At 42.0% G+C, this 18,673-nt stretch overlaps 1 protein-coding gene across 3 annotated transcripts in view; it reads right to left on the reverse strand.

Annotated features, from left to right (window-relative positions):
- Positions 1–12,148, reverse strand: part of sema5a (sema domain, seven thrombospondin repeats (type 1 and type 1-like), transmembrane domain (TM) and short cytoplasmic domain, (semaphorin) 5A) — a 111,804-nt gene extending 99,656 nt beyond the window's left edge. For 2 of the 3 annotated variants that reach the window (XR_004655273.1, XR_004655272.1), the window contains exon 1: positions 11,630–12,148. The gene's annotated coding sequence lies outside the window, so the exon portion shown is untranslated. The remainder of the gene's footprint in view (positions 1–11,629) is intronic. The other variant, XM_034862117.1, reaches the window with a different exon arrangement.
- Positions 12,149–18,673: the final 6,525 nt, after the last annotated feature.

Consider the following 18,673-nt stretch of genomic DNA (forward strand, 5'->3'; position numbering starts at 1 on the left):
ATTAAAACTGCAATTCCTCACATCTCCAGCCCTCTGTGCATGTGTCATAAGTCAGGAGAGTGGTCCCACAGAGGTAATTGAATCAAGACATGAAAACAACAGGGGAACAGACACGGGGTGAGGTGGTCAGGTACAGCTGGAAAAGCAACAGTCCCCTCCTTTTTGAAAGTAAAGGGAAAGGAAACACCGGGGGAGTATTTGGGACTGCGGTGTCCAGAGAGCTGACTCTACATAGTCTTTCACAGGAGCCACAGCATCAGGTAGAACACAGTGCAGCTCTGTTTAACACCCAATTCTGTTCCAAATCTCCATGTTTTTTTCTATTCCTCACCTTTGTCTTTGTTGTTTTGGAGTTCTGTTTTATGTAAACTAACTGTAATCGTCCATCACATTGTAAAATGGGGACAGGCAGACAACGGGTGAAAATTGATTCAAATTTGCCCCGTCAAGGAAAGGCAGACTGAAATAAACCACTTCACACAAAAATATCTAGAACAACCTCGCCGCTTTTACATGCAGGAAATGTTGCAGGGGAGGAAGCCAAAATTGGGTGAGAAGGAGTTTAAAGTGCTCTGTTTACAATGTTTTTTTTCTTTTTATCCCAGCTCATCAAGCAAACTGCTGCTATTGTGGAAAGGGGAAATTGCTTGTAAAAAACTTTGCCTATGCTACATCATACCTCAAACCGGAGAAAACCTGGAAGTGGAGGTTCATTGTGGGAGCAGTGTGTACATAAACAAACAGCACTAGGTGTAAATGAGCTTAACAGGGAAAATAAAGTTGTGATGATCGTCTCTACAGCTGGGCCAGACTGTTAATGTCTGCACTTTTTCTATTAGACGGAACCCCCTGGCTGCCTCATACAATTATGTTATTGTTCTGGGGCTGTGAGTGTGGGTGTCTGCATTGTGAGACTGTGTCTGGAGGTGATAAAACAGCAGAAAGCACATAAATAATGACTTAATGATCCCCTCCACCCTTTGCAGTAATGATGACAATGGAGTTTTCCAAGCCAGGACGCTGATGGGGGCGGGTTAATCCACATGTGGCCTCCAGGTTTGTTCAACTCTTTCTATGTTACTTCTTAACCTCCCAACTCTCCATGGACGGCCATCTTTTACTTTGTCAATCTTTTATTATTGCACGGTCACTGTATGTCCATCTATAAAATGCATTCTTTGCTGCAAGAGCGTCTATCTTGCTACAATTGTAGAAAGCTGTAACTTATATGTGTGGAAGCTTGCTGTTGTCAAGGGATACAGCTGGATATCTGCATTAATCAATCCGTCAAGTTGCATACGGAGAGTGTGTGAGAGGTGTAAATGTGTGTTAGAAACAGAAGAGAGAGAGAGAATAAAGGGGAAAAACAGGGAAATTTGAGTGACAGAATGTGTGGGACCACACACTGAATCAGACATGTGGCTAAATTATAGTCTAGGTAGCTGAGGCAGAAACAAAAGTGTGATTTACGTAATTGTTTCTTTAGGTGGGTTCTGCTCTACAACAATGGCAGTGAATCATGCAACTGTACACTGCAATTAAGAACCTGTCTTTCCTTCGCAGTAATCATGCGCTGTGGCTAAATATGGTGATTTGATGAAGATCATTTATCTTAGAGATAATTTGACCTTTTTATGCTTTTGAAACCATTTTTGACCAACATCTAAACATCTTTTGCAGCTTATGGAGAGCATCATTTGGACTGAGATGTTCAGGGAGGCGGCTGGAAGCCATCGACACACTGCGAGAGAGGAAAAATACGACTGAGAAGAACTAAAGAGTCAGAACCAAAGGGGAAACAGTGTGACTGTAACGTGACAATTAGTATAATTGCTTCAGCTAGACCCAATGAACTTCTGATATCTTAGAGGGTGCAAAATCACACGCATCTACTCATACGCAATTACAAAACAAAACTCTTTTTAAGATGAAGACAAGAAGAAACATACACATCTATCCATCTATCTATCTATATATATATATATATATATATATATATATAGATATATATAAACACACACACACACACACACACACACACACACACACACATATATATATATATGTATTTACACACACACACACACACACACACACACGTGAGAAAGTGTTAGTTATAATATGTGGGGTCAAGAGGAGGGGGGGCAGCGTGGGTGTTGAGCTCAGCTGAGGACAATGACAGGTTACATCAGGTCTCATTGAGTGCCTCGGGTGACTTGCCTCCAACTGTGAGACTGAAATGGGTCCAGGACGCAGAAACCGCTGTTGTGTCATGCCTTTTAAGATACAACCCTGGCCATGAAGCTGAACACGAGGGCTTTTAGTGTCCTTGAGTAAGTTACTGTATCCCTACTAGATCCAGCTGCCCCCGCACTCTGACCTTCTCATATCAAAAGGGAGGGCGAGCAAAAATATTATTTCCCTCCGGCCATGAATTAAGTACTGAGTTAAAATTATGGTATTCAGCGCAGAGTAAGAAGGTTGCTGTAATGGGGTTGAGGGAAAGAAGTAAAAATATCCCCTATTCTCTAAAAATGACTCAGAATGGTTTGTAGATCCAGCTACACATTTCAGGTTTTTGTAACACCAGTAGTGGCACTGAGTGGGAAAAGATCACCTGTCTGTACTCGCACAATTACCTCCTAAGTGTCAGCTGCTTGATGGCATACAGCAACAGTTTGTGTGAGACATAACTCTTGTTTGTGTGCTTTTCTAAAGTCAATAAAAAGGCGTCCCCCCTGCAGGAAAGAATCCCCTTTTGCCCTTAACCGCTGCAGAGCAGGGAGTACTTTTCTACCCAGAAAGCCTTTGGGGATCAGCGTGGAGCACAAAATAGATCAGGATGCTACGGGGCCCTTACTTCGGAAGGGCAGAGGTCTATTTTTAATGACAACAAGAGCACTGCAACAAAGTGTTGTGGTAGTGCAAGTCCGGAGGAAATGTATCCTCTGCGTAGGAGTTCCTCCCTCGCTGCGCCTGTCTTAACAGTTTTGCAACAAATTGAGTCCAAAACAAGTGTGAAGGTTTCGTGCAACCAAATCCATTTAATCCTTCATTTACACTGATTTGACTGTGTTGATATCAGCTTATCCACAGTAAGGTAAAACAAGCAGTTGTCTTTTCTTTTATTCTCTGACCCTACAGTCACACATATTACAAGGGACAGGGCATAGCGACAGGCTACCATTCATTGTCAATAGGATTGGCCTTTTCCCAGCAACAAGCAACGAGCTTGCAGCTGCCATGAGCAAGGCGGGGCCAAAATAGATAAGAAGTCTATTTTATGCAAATGCTGAGTGATGCGACAAAGCGACTGCCAATCGTAGTGAAGGCCGCGTGACGAATGTCAGTGGTTGCTCGAGTTGAAGAAAATAATTCAAGATGGAGGAAAACGCTTCGGGACATTGTATTTATGTATATATTTGATAAGTTTGACATTTCATCTCATATAGTTTGGTACTTTTAGCAAGAAATAATTACTTTTGAATCCAAAAACATTGTTCTTGGGACAATACCTCTGAAGTGACTTGTAAGACATGCTTGAAGGTAGCACCAGAAAATTCTGTTTGTTGTTGCCATGCAACCAGGAGTAGGCTAGGCACACCCAGGAGCGCCCACTTGAGCATGTGTCGCTCTCTTTTGTAGCATGTGTGACTGTAGGGTGACAGGGAAAGAGTGAGTGCTTTCATGCAACTATGCCCGTTTCTGGCACACCTACAATGTCTCTCTCTCTCTGAAAAGGCAGTAGTGAGGTCGGGGGTCAGGTCTGGTTGAGGCCCCATCGCTGAGAAAGTGAAACTGGATCCCTTTTCTTTCACCCTGAGTCACCCTGCTGATGTCCGGAGACCCGACACATGCACCTCAGAGCAGAGCAGCATGTGGAATAAACAGCAGAACACTATTCATATCATTGTACATAGGGATATTTTTCTTTCTGCCTTGACTCGCTCTGCTTTGCTTATTCTCGGGGATTTATTTATTGACATCATCTTTCTGTCTATCTGAACGCCTATTCCTCCGTATCTCTACATTACAGGATTCTGCAAGGTTTAAAGCTCAGTTCTTCTGTCAAAGCAACATGACAGCATCTACCTTAAAGCGTGTGTACACTGGGAATGTGTGTTTTTAGACGCTTTGCTGTGTGTATTACTCTTCTCTTTTCCAAGCCAGATATAAAGGGAGAAAAAAAAAACATTCTCATCCCAGAGAATCTTTAACCAATCCACTTAAGTCCCAACATGGCAGAAGAAGACAGTCAGTACAATCTGTGAACTCACTTTTCAGGGGAACACAATAGAGCCAGAGAAGGAACTCTTGTTTCAAGAACAGCGTAATCAGACTATTGGCCAGCCAACACTCTGTATGAAAAAAGACCACTCCTGGCAATACCTCTAGAATTACTCCGTTGTCTTCTACAGGAACTAATATTCTTATCGCTGAGGCTCAGTACCTGGCTAGACTTTAAACAGACTTAATGTTCAATAACAAAATATCTCTTGAAACTCCTACTTGTGAACAATAGTTTTCAACTCTAAATGACCGCTTTCTCCTGTGCAAAGAGCTTAAAAAGTCAAAGTCAAGTCAGCTTATCTTACTGTAAGCTACATGTGCAGTCAACAAAATAAGGTGTTCACCGCTGGCAGAATGCCAGCTAGGTTTCAGCCAGAGGGCTCATTTTTCCTGATGGTTTATTCTAGGAAGAATGAGATGTTATTCAGGGGGAATAATAAATGGTCTGCTATTCACTGCTGGTGGTTTAAATCAGACCACACATCCTCTGTGTGGTTTCACCTCCAGAACTGAGACGCCATTGTTTCTATGTAACGGGGTAGACTACACATCCCCATTTGTGCTCTACACAGAACAGTAAAGTGCATGAGTCATGAGAGTCTCCTGCCTGGAGTGTGTGCAGTGTTTTTGGAAAACAATACAGTAGGTGTTTGTGATGGAGAGACCACGCGACTGGGTTTTCTAACGTGTTTCTCACTTTCTTTGCCTTATGTTAAGTGCGTGTAGGTTTGGTTTCAGCCACACAATGAATCCCTTTAATGAATGACTGTGTAGATTGCTGCTTTAGTATTATACCATGCTTAAAGTCACATTTAGGTTCCTTGTTCAAGACTTGATACTTAGCTCTTTTTGATTGATGTTTAATCGTAGCAACTTTTAAGAAGAAAATTTGTTGTATTTGTTTTGCTCTCTTTTTTCACACAAAAACGTGCAGTGTAATGTGAAAAACATAGTGTGTAGTTCCCCAATAACCTCCTGCAATAAGATCAGATCAGCTCAGATCCTTACCCATACTCAATTAAAAGAAGCAATACAACAATGTAAAAATACTGCATTACAATTACAAAATCCTGTATTCCAAATCCTACTTAAGTAAAGGTAAAGAAGTATTATCAACTAAATATACTATGACTCCTGTGAGGTAACTGAAGTATATATGGAATATATTGGGCTAAAAGTCATGAGATTATTATTGGGTTAGGAGTATTGTACACATATTGTCACTTACTTTCAACCACTGTATGTAGACTGAGAGGTCAAACCCCAGGAATACTAAATATTCAATGCAATTGCTAGGTCATAATTGAAAGCAACTCAGGTTTACATATTGACATTTTTGAACATGGGTGGCGACAGCGTATGACTTTTAGGGTGTTGACAGTAAGAGAACATTGCTTGGTTTTAGTGAACAGAAAGAGACGGAGACATGTCCTCTACATCCCCAGTGGAAATTGTCTCTTCCTTCATCTTGTTTTTCTCTTTTCTGATCATTCTCCCCCCCTATCTTCCCTTCTCTTGCTGCCTCTTCCTACTATTCTCACTCTTGTCCCTCCGTCTGGTCCTCTGTCCGTGCCTCTCTAAGGACCTCTGGCACTGACAGATGAATCCAGCAGACAGATGCATCTGGGGGCCGCTGCCTCTCGAGAGGAACTCCATGTGTACTTAACAATTTCCCTCAAACACGCTCGTCCTACCTGTCTGCTCGCCAATCCTCGTATTGGCCTTTTATCTCAACATAATTCCCCTTCCTTTTTTCTTTTGCCTATTCTTTTCTCATTCAAAAAAGAAGGCGCCACCACCCTTTGTCTAGGAAACTTAAATTCTTTACACCTTTATCTCCCTTCCGCTCTTTATATCTCTCCTCTAATCTCCCTCTGCATCTCTCTTCCGCTCCCATTTTTTACTGCGTGGCCAAACTACAATCGGTTATCTTTAAGATGTTATCACAAACTTTCATATAAGGTCAGATAAAATGAATATAGCACGCTCTGTAATTCCGCTTTCTCATTCATCCGCGGGGGAGAGCATCCTTTTTCAACTCAAATATTTCTTTCGAGGATACTGCTCTGATTAGCCCTTCGTAATGATTTCAGAGTAGTGATAAATGTTTTCATTTGCTGAAGATTAAAGGATTTCCTGCATTTATATCCTCTCATTGATCAAATTAGAGCTTCTCTGGCTGTTTGCAGTGGTGCAATAGAGGAAGCTCTGCGAGTTCCAAACACATCACATCAAAAGAGCTTCTTATCGTATAATGATATGCTCTATAAAGATAAGACGCTGCAATGCACGTCCCAAGAGGGGTAAAAAAAAGAAAAAAAAATACAAAACCAGGAAGGAATTCAGCCACATTACCTCCTGCTGAGATGGAAAAAATATGGCAAAGACAACATCGCACAACACGCAAATAAACACAAAGACAGCACATAGCAGCGCACCTGCTTTAGTAATAGGAGCGGGCTGCTAATTTAGCTGGGACTATACATAGCGGCGAATGTCAAAGTCTCGCAGGAGGCAGTCCACTTTTGCTCTCACCTCAGGTACAAGCTGCAGCCTGAAAGAAGAAGCAGCTCCTCTGAAAGAGAAATATATGAGCCGAGCACTCGCTATGAAATGATCCTCTCATTCATGCTTCAAAGTCATACATCTTTTGGAAAAATACAGCTAGGTGACGGCCCAGAAAGGGGAAAAACGTGTTTCTCTCCGTGTGTGTGTGTGTGTTTGGTGACAGCTCATGACTCATTTCATCCTTAAAATGGTCTTGTGGCACAGTCAATAAACAAAGACCAGCAAAGCCTCTTCAAACTCTCTTCCTCAAGCTCTCATTTTAAAATAATCTCTACCCTCCCCAACTCATTACACCTCCTCACACACACTCTGCCGCCTTCTTCTCCTCCCCTTTTAACACAAACTCCAAACTTATATAAGTTTACAATAATCGCTTCTCCTGTTGCCATAAAAGTTTGCATCTCTGTTTAACCTTTCAAACATCCTCTTGGCTTGATCCCCAGTGAAAAAGAGGCTTTGGGGATTATTTCATCGTGACCTAAATAGAGTCTCCCTCTTCTTCCTGTACTGGCGGTTAAAGACAGATTCCTTTGCTATTTGAGTGGGGTTTCTGAGGTTGTAGCGGAGAGAGGGACAGAGCTAATGTAGTGTATCAGCGCTGGTGAGTGAAGGCTGCTTTAGCGGTGCTAATTCCCTTAGACGGGCGGACAGGAAACTGGATGTTTTACTCAAACCGCAGACATTCATTCTTGGATCCAAGCAGCAGAAATAATGATGCATCCAGGATCACATATCGCTTGCTTGTGCTTCCCTGCCGTACCGTGAACTCAAATTATTTCCTACACCTGCCCCTGTTCGGCTTCTGCTGTTTAGCATGCAGTGTGAAATTATCACAGCTTCCTCTGCCTGTTTTACAAGAATATGTCCCATCAGAGAACTGCAGTGTGTGTGTGTGTTTTTTTAACACGCACTCAGTTTTTATCACTTCACTTCCAGCTCTTTTAACAAATCTCTCCTCATTTTTTATGTTGTGTTTTCAATTTAACTTACTTCAGCCGCCAGCTGTGTAGAATTACAGTATAATATTCCTTGCAGAAAATGAAGTCACAACGAGTGTTTGAAAATAACGCCGCCAGGCAAGCAACAAAGCTTTCAGAGCTGACCTTGATGGAAAGAGATGTAACTCCACTTCATCTTGCAGACTTTTGTGAGGATAAAGAAGAGGTGCAATGGGGTTACATTTTGAATCCCACTTGATAACTTCGTCACAATCTCTATGGAAACTGTCATGACACTTTGGCCTTTAAAGAACAGAAGTGCCATGGATGGTAAACTTTTATTTTCCCAACAATTTCAGTTGTTTTGTGACTGACGGGGCACGCAAATCCCCTGCAGGAAACCTTGGGAGCCAATAGCAACATTGTGCCATCTCACGAAATAACTTGAGAATCCTGGGAAAGAAAAGAAAAACTTGTTTACTTGCACCATGGAAACTTTCTCTGTTATGTAGGAATAGGTCAGACATGTATGCTACTGGCACAAATAAAGCACAAAATCCCTCTAAAGATTTGCCTAAATATTTGGAGTCAACATCCTCCCACATGGAGGATTCTCCGGAGCTACAGTCTTGAAATCAGTGGCAAAGTGGCAGCAAGAACAAGGGAGGAATGAGATAATGGCAAAGTGGTTGTGATGTATAAATAGCTTGTGGTGGTGAGAGGACATAGCACAGCAGGGAAGAACAGCAAAGCACTTCAACGAGTGTTTGAGTCCCCAAGTTTACTTGTATAAGAGCAATAAATCATCCACTGAGGAGAATCTGTACAATCGGGGCTTCCATGCAATTCACAGCCAATAAAGTCCGATTTGTTGAGGGGCTGTGTACAGGGACAAACTATCTCAAAGCCCCATCTTGCTGGTGTCAGATAAATGAGTAACCAAAGGGCCTTAAAGAGCACCAAGGGGCCAGAGGGTAATGGCTGTTTGGTTTACACGTGTATGATAATGCCTTTCACTTTCACTCCCAACAGAGCTGGAACCCCGAGGGGACGCCGAATCACAAAGGTCAGCGACAATGGGCTTGTCATTCAATTGGTTTCCATGGCGACCACACAACCTGCTGAGGCCACCGGGGTCATTTTCATCATGAAACCCTCCTGCCTGGGACTAATTGCTGTTCCCAAGACAAATTCCCAACACTGTGCAAATATCAATCACGCTAATCATATGCTGCTTTTCACTAGGCGCTGGAATGTGTGGCTGGTTTACATTACTGCCGACTCATCTGCTGCTCATCTTTGTTATGACTCAGGAATGTAAGTGTTAATGTTGATCAGGGGCAAGGCTGCAACTAACAATTATTTCCATAAGTGATTAATATGTCAATTATTTTTCTCAATTAACCGATTCATTCTGGTCTGTAAAGTATCCGAAAACACATATCACACTTCCCCAAAGCCCAAGTTGACATATAACTTTTTTTGTTTCATCCAACCAGCATTCCAAATGTATTGAATGCAGTTTTTAAGATAAAAAGAAACCCGGAAATATTTACATCTGAGAAACTGCAACCAGACAATGTTTGAAATGTTTGTGCTTAAAAAGGAACAGATAATTGCAACTCCAATGTGGTTTTAGCTCCTTGCAGTGTTTCTCTTGCACTTCAGTTGCAATATAAACTGGCAACTTTCGCCAAAAGGCATCATGTGAAATGATTCTTTGATTCAGCATTTTCATCCCTCTCATTTTGTATTTTATTTTTCATCTCTTTTCCTCTCTTCTCCTAGGGGATCTTAGCATCTGACGTCTAATAAAGGCCTGGATACTGGCCGTCCAATGTAATTCTACCATCTGGATGAGGGTACCTGTTTTTTTTTTCCATTGGTAAGCAAAGTGTGACAGGATGGATGAGCCGCGGCATCCTCATGGGTCTGAGGCCATAAGATCAGAGGAAGCTGACTGTGTTTATCAGAACTGCAGCTTTCAAGTCGCTGAAAGGTAGCCTGACCTAAACAGCTACAGAGCCGTATGAATTCCAATGAAATGGAAAAGACTGCTCAGGATGCTTTATACTCTGGACACAACATCGGAGTAAGAATTAACATGTTCCCTAAAAAGGTTCTCTAATTTGGCTCAAGCTTAAAAAAAAAAAAAATAGTGTTGAATAAGTAGGGACGGGAATCAGCAGACACCTCACGATACAATATCATCACGATACTTATGTCACGATATGATAATATGCCGATTTTAAACATATTGCAACAGTTAGCGATATATTGCAGTTTATAACTTCATATTTTTTCCAATTTCAAATGATGTCACCAAAAGTAAACTTGGTCAACATGTGCTTTATCTAAAAATATAAATTTCTCTGTTTGTTCACATCACTTCAATTTTATTGCTACAAAATGGGATCGTCAACCAGACAAACTGACCAACACATCAGACAGATGGATGTCTGCGTATCAATACGGAAATGATCGCAATATTATGCTGTTTTGATTTTTACCCCCACCCCTATGCACAAGAGGCTTAGTGTATAATTATGTCCGGTTAATTGTACACCAATCAGCACGATCATGGCTGGAGATTAGCATTTAACTAAATCTGCTGCAGGGCTGGTAGGAGCCAAGGACAAAGCCGCAGGGTAACTGAGGAGCACACAAACCACATATATTATCTCCTTCACAACAAAAATCACGTTTTTCACCTACAGCACAAACACAGCTTCTACTATTGTATATTTACCTTGTCTAATCTACCCCGCTCACAGTCAAATAGTACTTTGGATGTGGTTTGACGATGGCTTTTGTGGAAGAGAAATGCTTGGTTTTGATGGGAATAAAAGAAAAGTTCAAATAAAGCTTTTATACTTGTGAAATAACTTTGATAGTTTCAGAAAACCGTAAAAATCTACAAGGACTCGGCTCTAGCTCTATTGTGCGGAAAATCTGGATGTTTGAGGTGGATGTCTGGAAAGACTACCTCAGCAAAGGTAGCATGTGCAGAATAAAAGAAACTTATGGCACATTTTCACTTTAAATAAATGTGAAATAAAAGCATTAAAATGGACACAATCAGCATGTCTCATGAAGGGCAAACATTCTGTTCATCTCCTTGACGACAGTGACATCATTTTACCAAATGCAAAGACTAAACAACACAAAGCAGTAGAGGTCCCATCTAAACAGAGACAACAGATAAAACAATCAGTATGTGCAGACATCTTCAGTTAAAAACTGAAGACACACACATTTCCCAATGTGCATTTGGGCACTTAAAGCAGAGCTTTTTTTTCTAGACTATTTCCCTTTATATAACCATGAGCAGTCATATTATACATACATGCTTATACGCCTGCACATGCTGCAGTGAATCCAGAAGACTTGTGTTGCTGAGACTATTGGTTATAATACCAGACCCTGATCTATTGTCATAAGATATGGAAAAAGGAAAGGAGTTTGTAAAATATGAAGATCTGATGTTGGGGGTACCGGTAGTGGTTGCACTCTGCCAGCACCACCAAGTGGTCAGACATCGCAAATCCAAATGCAAAACTTCTAAAACTGGTACTTTATATTGTGTGGTATTGGATTCTTCGATTTTTTTTGTTTTGTTTTGTTTTTGCTGCTGTAATATTCCCACTCTGCAACATGCTTTAACTTATTTTAACTTGTGATATGACCGTGAAATAGGATATGACAAGAAGTAGAAGTCACGGGTTTATTTTCAGGAGAAAACAAATAGCTCGCGTTTAGAAACGCAATGTCTGTAAAACTGTAACATATCTGAACAGTACATGCTATCTGTATTAAAATGTGCTTCTTCTTACCAAGTGAGGTGCCCAATTCCCGTTCATCTAGTAGGGAGCGAAGCTGCGTGTCTTGTCCCGGTGAGAAGAGAGAGTGGTGTGGAGAAACAAAAAATAAAAGATGAGCTGAAGATGATATATCCTCCGTTCTGTTGCGTCTCTTGCCGGAAATCGACCTCAGTAAAACTCCTTTCTGTGCAGAGATTCCTCTGTGCTCTCCCTCGTCCCTCCGGAGCCCTGCGTGCTATTTCTGCCCCACAGCCGACGGCTCCTCAGTGGTTTGTAATCGGACACCGCACTGTCGCGCTGCGCCACAGACAATATGCCTCCGCTCTTGGGGGGGGTGGGGGGCGCGGGTGCCAAAAAGCAACGGCGCAAAACAAAACTGTCCTTCAAGTAAAACAGTGATTTATTGTGCACCTAAAAAAAAAGCCAAAGCGGATTGGAGGTGGGAGATGTGTCCGATGCTGCTCTCAGTCACAGCTGCGCATCTCACGAGCAGGGTTTTGGATGGCTGAGGAGTGCGCGTCCACTCCAGCACCGAGGAGAAACGTGGCAGCGGCGCACAGCTGTTCTGCAGGTGGAGGAGAGGAATATAGCTCAGAAAACAGCGCGAGCTACAAGTGGCTTGGCTGCACAGTTGAAGCTATTTTGACACATTTACCTCGATATGGTTCTCTACTGATTCCAGCAGTTAAATTCCACTGTGGTTTGTCGCTTCCAGAGAGGTCAGAGGTCAACATCAGTTTTAGAAAAGCACTCTCCTCTTGAGCATTTGCATGTGAATCTGGGAGTTTTACATTACATTTGGATGTATACACCTTGTTATAGACATCCAACACCTTTTAGTTTAGAGTCTTTTCACCTGCAAATCCTCGCCCTCTGTGACAGAGCTGGTAAGGATGGGGAACGAACCCCATCATGCACATCTGTAATCACTGAGGCCCAGCTGTCTAATATTGCAATGAATTGTTGAAGCTGCACAAAGCACAACATCTTTTAACAGAGAAAATAAGCAGTAGAAAGAGAAAATGGATCGTTTTTAGAAAGTAAATGCATGTCATGTCAGTGTGTGTGTCTGTGTGTGGGTGCACGTGTGTGTATGTGCGTGTGTGTGTGGGGGTTTAAACCAGACAGAGAGTGACAGCGCTGTGCCTTTGTGTATTTTAATAGACACCCCCAGTTCAATTACCTATTAATCCTCGGGTGAATAAAGGCAGCCTCCATCAAGCTCCACAAGCCCAAATAGTGTCGTACACAGCTTTAGGGCTATGACAGCAAGTGTGTGTCTGTCTTTTTGACAGACGCGTAGTGGAGTCAACAACAGCCTGTTAATACGCCTCTTCGTTCAACATGAACGTGCTTCTGTGAATGCCCCGGCTCCTGTATACCCACATCTATATTCAAATCAGGTTATTTTCATAAAAATGTAGCTACCCACAAGGGGAAGTAAAGCTGAGATTTACATTTCAAGTGGCGTCCATGCAACTCTGGGAATAGCGTGGGTAACCTTTTCCTTTCTCTTGCTGCAAAGAGAGTCGCAAAGGGAGCTTTCTTAAAATATCAGAACAGATTGGATGAAGGTATGGCACGCCAAAGGCCGTGACAGTGCTTGACAAAACAATAAACTTAGTTCTCAAATGTTAGTTAGAAAATCATCATACAGCCTACTTTCATCCATTGAAAGTGCTGTGACCTCCAGAACTTTCTCCTTGCTTCAAGAATTGCAAACTCTCTTTTACTCTGCATGGATTGCTCTCTGCCATGCAATAAAGTGTATCCCACAGAGCTCCAGCTAAGCTTCGGAGTGAGGCTTTAGCTGCCTGAATTGCACCGAGAGAGGAGGTTTCATCAGTAAAAATAATGTGGTGTCTCTGAATGAGCCATCAGACTCAATGATGGATGCTTTTGGTTTAGTTCATGATGGGAGGCCTGAGACAGAATGAATCAAAACGGCTCTCAAGTCTCCTCTGGTGGGTTTTTGAATGTGTGTGTGGCCACCATTGTTGCTCAGCATTCCTGTTTTGATGTCAAGTGAACTCAAGTTGCCAGGCAACCACAAAAAAAAATCTGTTTCAGAAGGAGCCTCCTATGTTTCACCTGGTCATATAAGATCTCAGCAGGATGTATTTGTGTGTATGTGTTTCATCTCTCAGCTTTTGAAGAAATGGGCGTTTATATTCTTTGTAGTCCACTAAGTGCAGAGACCAAATACAATTTTCAAAGAAATGTCATAGTAAAAGAAACTGAAGGCCAACTTTTATCTCTACAGAAAAAAAGCCTTACCAACGTGGACAAAATACGAATTTAAGAATATTCCCTAGCACGTCTATTTAGTGCTTTTCATGCATCTGTAATGGCTTGTGTGCATGTTATGTGTGTGTAAGGAGGGGAGATGCTAACAGCAGGCCAAGCCCTCGCTTTGGAGTCAAACCTTGGTTGCCGAGCCCCTAAAATCCCTCTCTCAAACATGCCATCTGTCATGCAGTTCCTCTGCTGCTTTTGATCCCGAGGTCAGCTCACACCTTGCAAACACAGGCAGCCAACCAGCCAGCGGCTGGGACATGCAAAACACACACATTCACTGACACATAGGTGAAACATTTTCCCATGTGGGGGTTGAGATATGCGCACATTTTGATGCTTGTGCATCACATATGCGTGATTGTGCAAAAATGACTACATTTGAGTGATTTACAGAAGTGAGAGGACAGGTGAGTGAGAGAGAGAAGGGGTCATTTCCCAGGAGCAAAGATGTTGTGTGTGTGGGGGCAGCAAGGGTGAGAAAACGAGCGCAAAACTGGCCAGCTGTGAGAGACTGCAGTAATTCCTCACTCAGAGCTCCATACCTGGAGACTCAATGAGCCATCCCACGCTGCAGCAGGGCCAAAGCCATGCGATTTCTCAGGCTTACTCAGCCTTACTGCGTCCCTGCGGCAGCAGCATCCCGGGCCTCGAGTGCCAGGACTCCACAAAGTCTACTTTCACTTCCACGCTCCACGGAAGGAAGGATTGGGCAATGATGCCATAACTGTCACAGTGTCAGAGGAAGTATGTCTGCGACAGTTCTCGAGGTGACAGACTCAGCAAGATTATGAAGAGGCTAAATTGATCAGATCTGAGATAATACTTATTGATGTCTAACTTTTTTTAAGTCATGCTTGCAACATTGCTAGGGATGCCGATGTGGGTCAAAACGGTCGGTTACTTCTGGTCAGACTAAAATACATCAACTATTGGCTATGCTATTTAGCATAAATATTCATATTCCCAGATTATAATTCCTTAAGACTTTGGTCATCCTCAGACTTTTCTTCAAGAGCCACCAACAGATGGTCTTTTTTGTTTTCTAGTGAAATATCTCAAACTATTGGATGGATTCCCATGAAATTCGGTAAACGCATTCTCACCATCATCTAGTCAAAATGTATTTTGTCCTATACTTTGGTTTATTACCAAATACCTGTAGAACTAACAACATCCCATCAGCCTCAGCTGTACTTTGTGTTTAGTGCCAATTAGCAGATATTAGCTTGGTAACAAGCTCAACTAAAACGATGAAGATAAACATCATCTGCTAAAATTGTAGCATGTTATGCATTGTAGCATTCAGTTTAGAACACTGCTATGCCTACAGCTTCACCAAGCTGCTAGCACTGCTGTACTCTTTGACTTGTTTTAAAATTAATTTCAAACATTAAAGTAAAAAAGATCATAGTCTGTTGCAAAACACTTCACTGTTTATACTCCCTGTTCTTACTTATATCATCATTATGAAGATTACTCCATCCTTCTTTGTATCTTTGTGGGTCATAGTTTACATCAACGCTACAAGGCAGCGTAGAGGTGTGATCAAGTGTTTTTGGGGTGTGGTCCTTCCAAAGGTAGTGAATGAATGGACTGCATGGGATAATGAAATGCAGCACCAGAGTCCAGTGAGGTCATCTTTCTCGCTTTCTGCCCAGATTCTGGCTGGCTGTATTTGTCTTTGTCCTCCCCTCTATGGCACATGATGGATAGCAAAAAGAATAAGGCTGATGGTGATTTTTTTCCCTCTTCTTCTTTTTCTACTCTTCTCCTTTTTTAGTGTCTTCTTTTTTACCGATCACCATTAGCGAAGTGGTAAAGTTAAGGGCTGGAGAGATGAACTCTGTGAAATTCAATCATGGGAATTGAAGGTTTGGAGGCGTGAGGTCTTGGCCCCATGGGCAGTTTGGAGATTGCTTCAGATTAATTAATGTCAGAATGGAGAGGGTGAGGCTATAGAGGACAATTATGTATGTGACTGCTGGGCATGGTGTTTGCCATTCACAGTGCAGAGTGCAGTCTGCTGATTTTCCTCTGTGTTAAGAAGATATTTTATTCCCAGTCAGTAATTTTGAGAAGCCAAAAGCAATTTAAGTGGCGATAAAGTAGGCAAAAGCCATGGCTAAATGGATGGAAAAATAAAGCCACTTATGTAAGTACTCAAGGCGCATATAATCCAGAGAAGCCACGGCGGGGAAAACCACCGCCATCTCCTGTGCATTGTAATCTTGTGAAGGCAGACCCGCAGCTAAAAGGGGAGTACCACTCAATTACAGAATTCACATTTCATTTATACATCTCAAAACGGTTCAGTCAAAACATATAAACCACCATATTGTGTGTGTTTTGTTTTTAAAAAGGATCTTGTATTACTATGGCAAGGCTATCAGCTAACAATACCCTTATCTGTAGAAAATTAACTTTGAAGTCACAGCCACTTTCGCTACTTCCACTTCATAGTCAGTGGAGGTTTACATCACAGATTAAGCAGAGAAAAAAAGTATACGCTGGTCCTTGTGGCCGCAGGGGACCAAAGCGATTGTTCAACAGCACTGGACAAAAACATTTTTCAGAAAACAGGAATAAATCCTCTAATTTCTAACTCAGCATATGCAATTTGTTTCTTTCCAGACCATCTAGAGTTTCAGGGTGTCTTCAAAGGCCTCTTGCTGCACGGTGCTGTTTGTTTTCTCAATACACAAGTGGATCCTCAGTAACTGAGGACACAGACATCATCATGCACTTCAATATTACACAAACACTATGAAATGTGCCTGAAATACTTTGTTTCTTTTTCCCCTCGTTCTCACTCTCGCATGCATCCACAAAACAGAGCTACCCCCGCAGACAGACAGACCGACCGACGTAGTGGGAGTTTGTATTTGCGTGAACCGTGATGCACTCTAAGCAGGTGAGAACAGGAAATCAAGATTGGTCTTCTCGCTACGCTGCATTTCTATCTCCAGAGTTTTGGAAACCTTGATTTATGTGTGCTTCTTGGGTCTGCAGAGGAAAACGAACAAATGTCAAAAATCGGAGGGGCTTTCACAGTTTTCTAGCCTAACGGATAAACACAGAGATGTAATAGCTTTGAAAGAACTGTTACTTACATTAACATATGTATTCTTTAGTAAATATATCACATCACTGGCTTTGTATATTACAGAGCAGATTTATATGCCTTACATACCACTGAATTTAATAAACTGCCCTATTTAAAGGAAGAAAATCAGCACCAAGGCCAACAACAGCAAACCCAAACTTGCATTAACTGATAATAATCATACTCATTACCGGGGTATTATCGTTTGTTATTATTCTCAGTAATGGAGATCCTGTTTTTTATAATGAGGCTGTAATATGGCACAGGAACTAATTAGAAAGAAGCCACCACTGGAAATACAGACATCCCTCATCTCTGCACGTCTCCTGCAACCAACTGTAACATGCTGCCCATTCTTCTCACTAGAAAAAAAACTTTGTTGACAAGCAAGGGGGTGCTTGGGTAATTGTTTTTGGCTCATTTTGGACAAGTTAATTAATTTCAATTACTGGCAGCTCTCCAATTGGAGGTTAGAAGTCAATGCTGCAAGTGTAGTGACTGATATTGACTTTTCCATATAACCAAGACAACATAACCATGTCGGGGCGACAACTCGCTTGTGATTATATTTAGACACACTTGTCTCTGAAGCTGCTTTTCTCGACTGATACGAGAGAGTAAACTCTTGAGAGTCTTTAGCTGTCTCCAGCCAGTAGAACGGTAACCATCAAAATGGCATTATGAGATGGAAGCAACTGCTTGTTTTCAAGAAATTTAGGCCATTCGACAAAAAGGAAAAAAACTTTGGCTTTGAACAAGCCTTCTGCCCACTCACCTCCTGCAGTTACTTTCACCTTTTCCCATTATTGAGGCATGCCTTTGGACAAGATGAAAGCAAATATCGGAACACTTCTGTCAGGGCACACTAGACAAACTATATAGAGACAGCATGTGTGAAGTAAAGTACCTCTAAAAGCTACCGACAGTTTAATGGCTTAATGTACAGTATAGGCCAGACTGCATGCGTTTGCACTAAGTTGAAAAAAAAGCATCATCACATAGTGGATGAAGGTTTTTAAAAGCAACATACTCTGTTGAGTAATTGACTCAATGCAGGTGTCACTGATTACATAGACAAATATTCAGCTCATGTTAGAGAAACAGGAGAACATTATGCACAATCATGAATTTGGTTGGATTGCCATCTCATGTTGAACACCTATCTCTAGCTGCTCTGAGGCCACGTTCAGATGGTTCACGCCGACTTCAGCCCTGCGTGAAAAGATGCAGTCTTTTAATTCATTTAAATAGAGCCAGTCCAGTCGGGGAGGGGTGTTGCCAATGCAGGGGCTCTGGAATTTTTGTTTTGCCATAATGCAACCTGATGTCATCTGGCAAGGCATTGCACTGACCAATCACACACACATTTCTTGTCAAATACTCGGTGAGTTAAGAGTAAAATTTTATTTGTTAGTTTCATCAAACATTATGTAGTGTTCTCACGTAAGGCACTGGTCTGTTTGAACTCGGACTTCCCAGACTGTTTTTCATTGTCCCACCAGTACCTCAAACAACAAGCCCCCCCAACAACGCAGGTCCCTGTGTTGTTTTAATGTTCAGTCTGAATCAAGCTCAGGCTGAATATACACTCACCGGCCACTTTATTAGGTACCCCATGCTAGTAACGGGTTGGACCCCCTTTTGCCTTCAGAACT

Source organism: Etheostoma cragini, chromosome 22 (genome assembly GCF_013103735.1).
Source record: "Etheostoma cragini isolate CJK2018 chromosome 22, CSU_Ecrag_1.0, whole genome shotgun sequence".
Lineage (NCBI taxonomy): Eukaryota > Metazoa > Chordata > Actinopteri > Perciformes > Percidae > Etheostoma > Etheostoma cragini.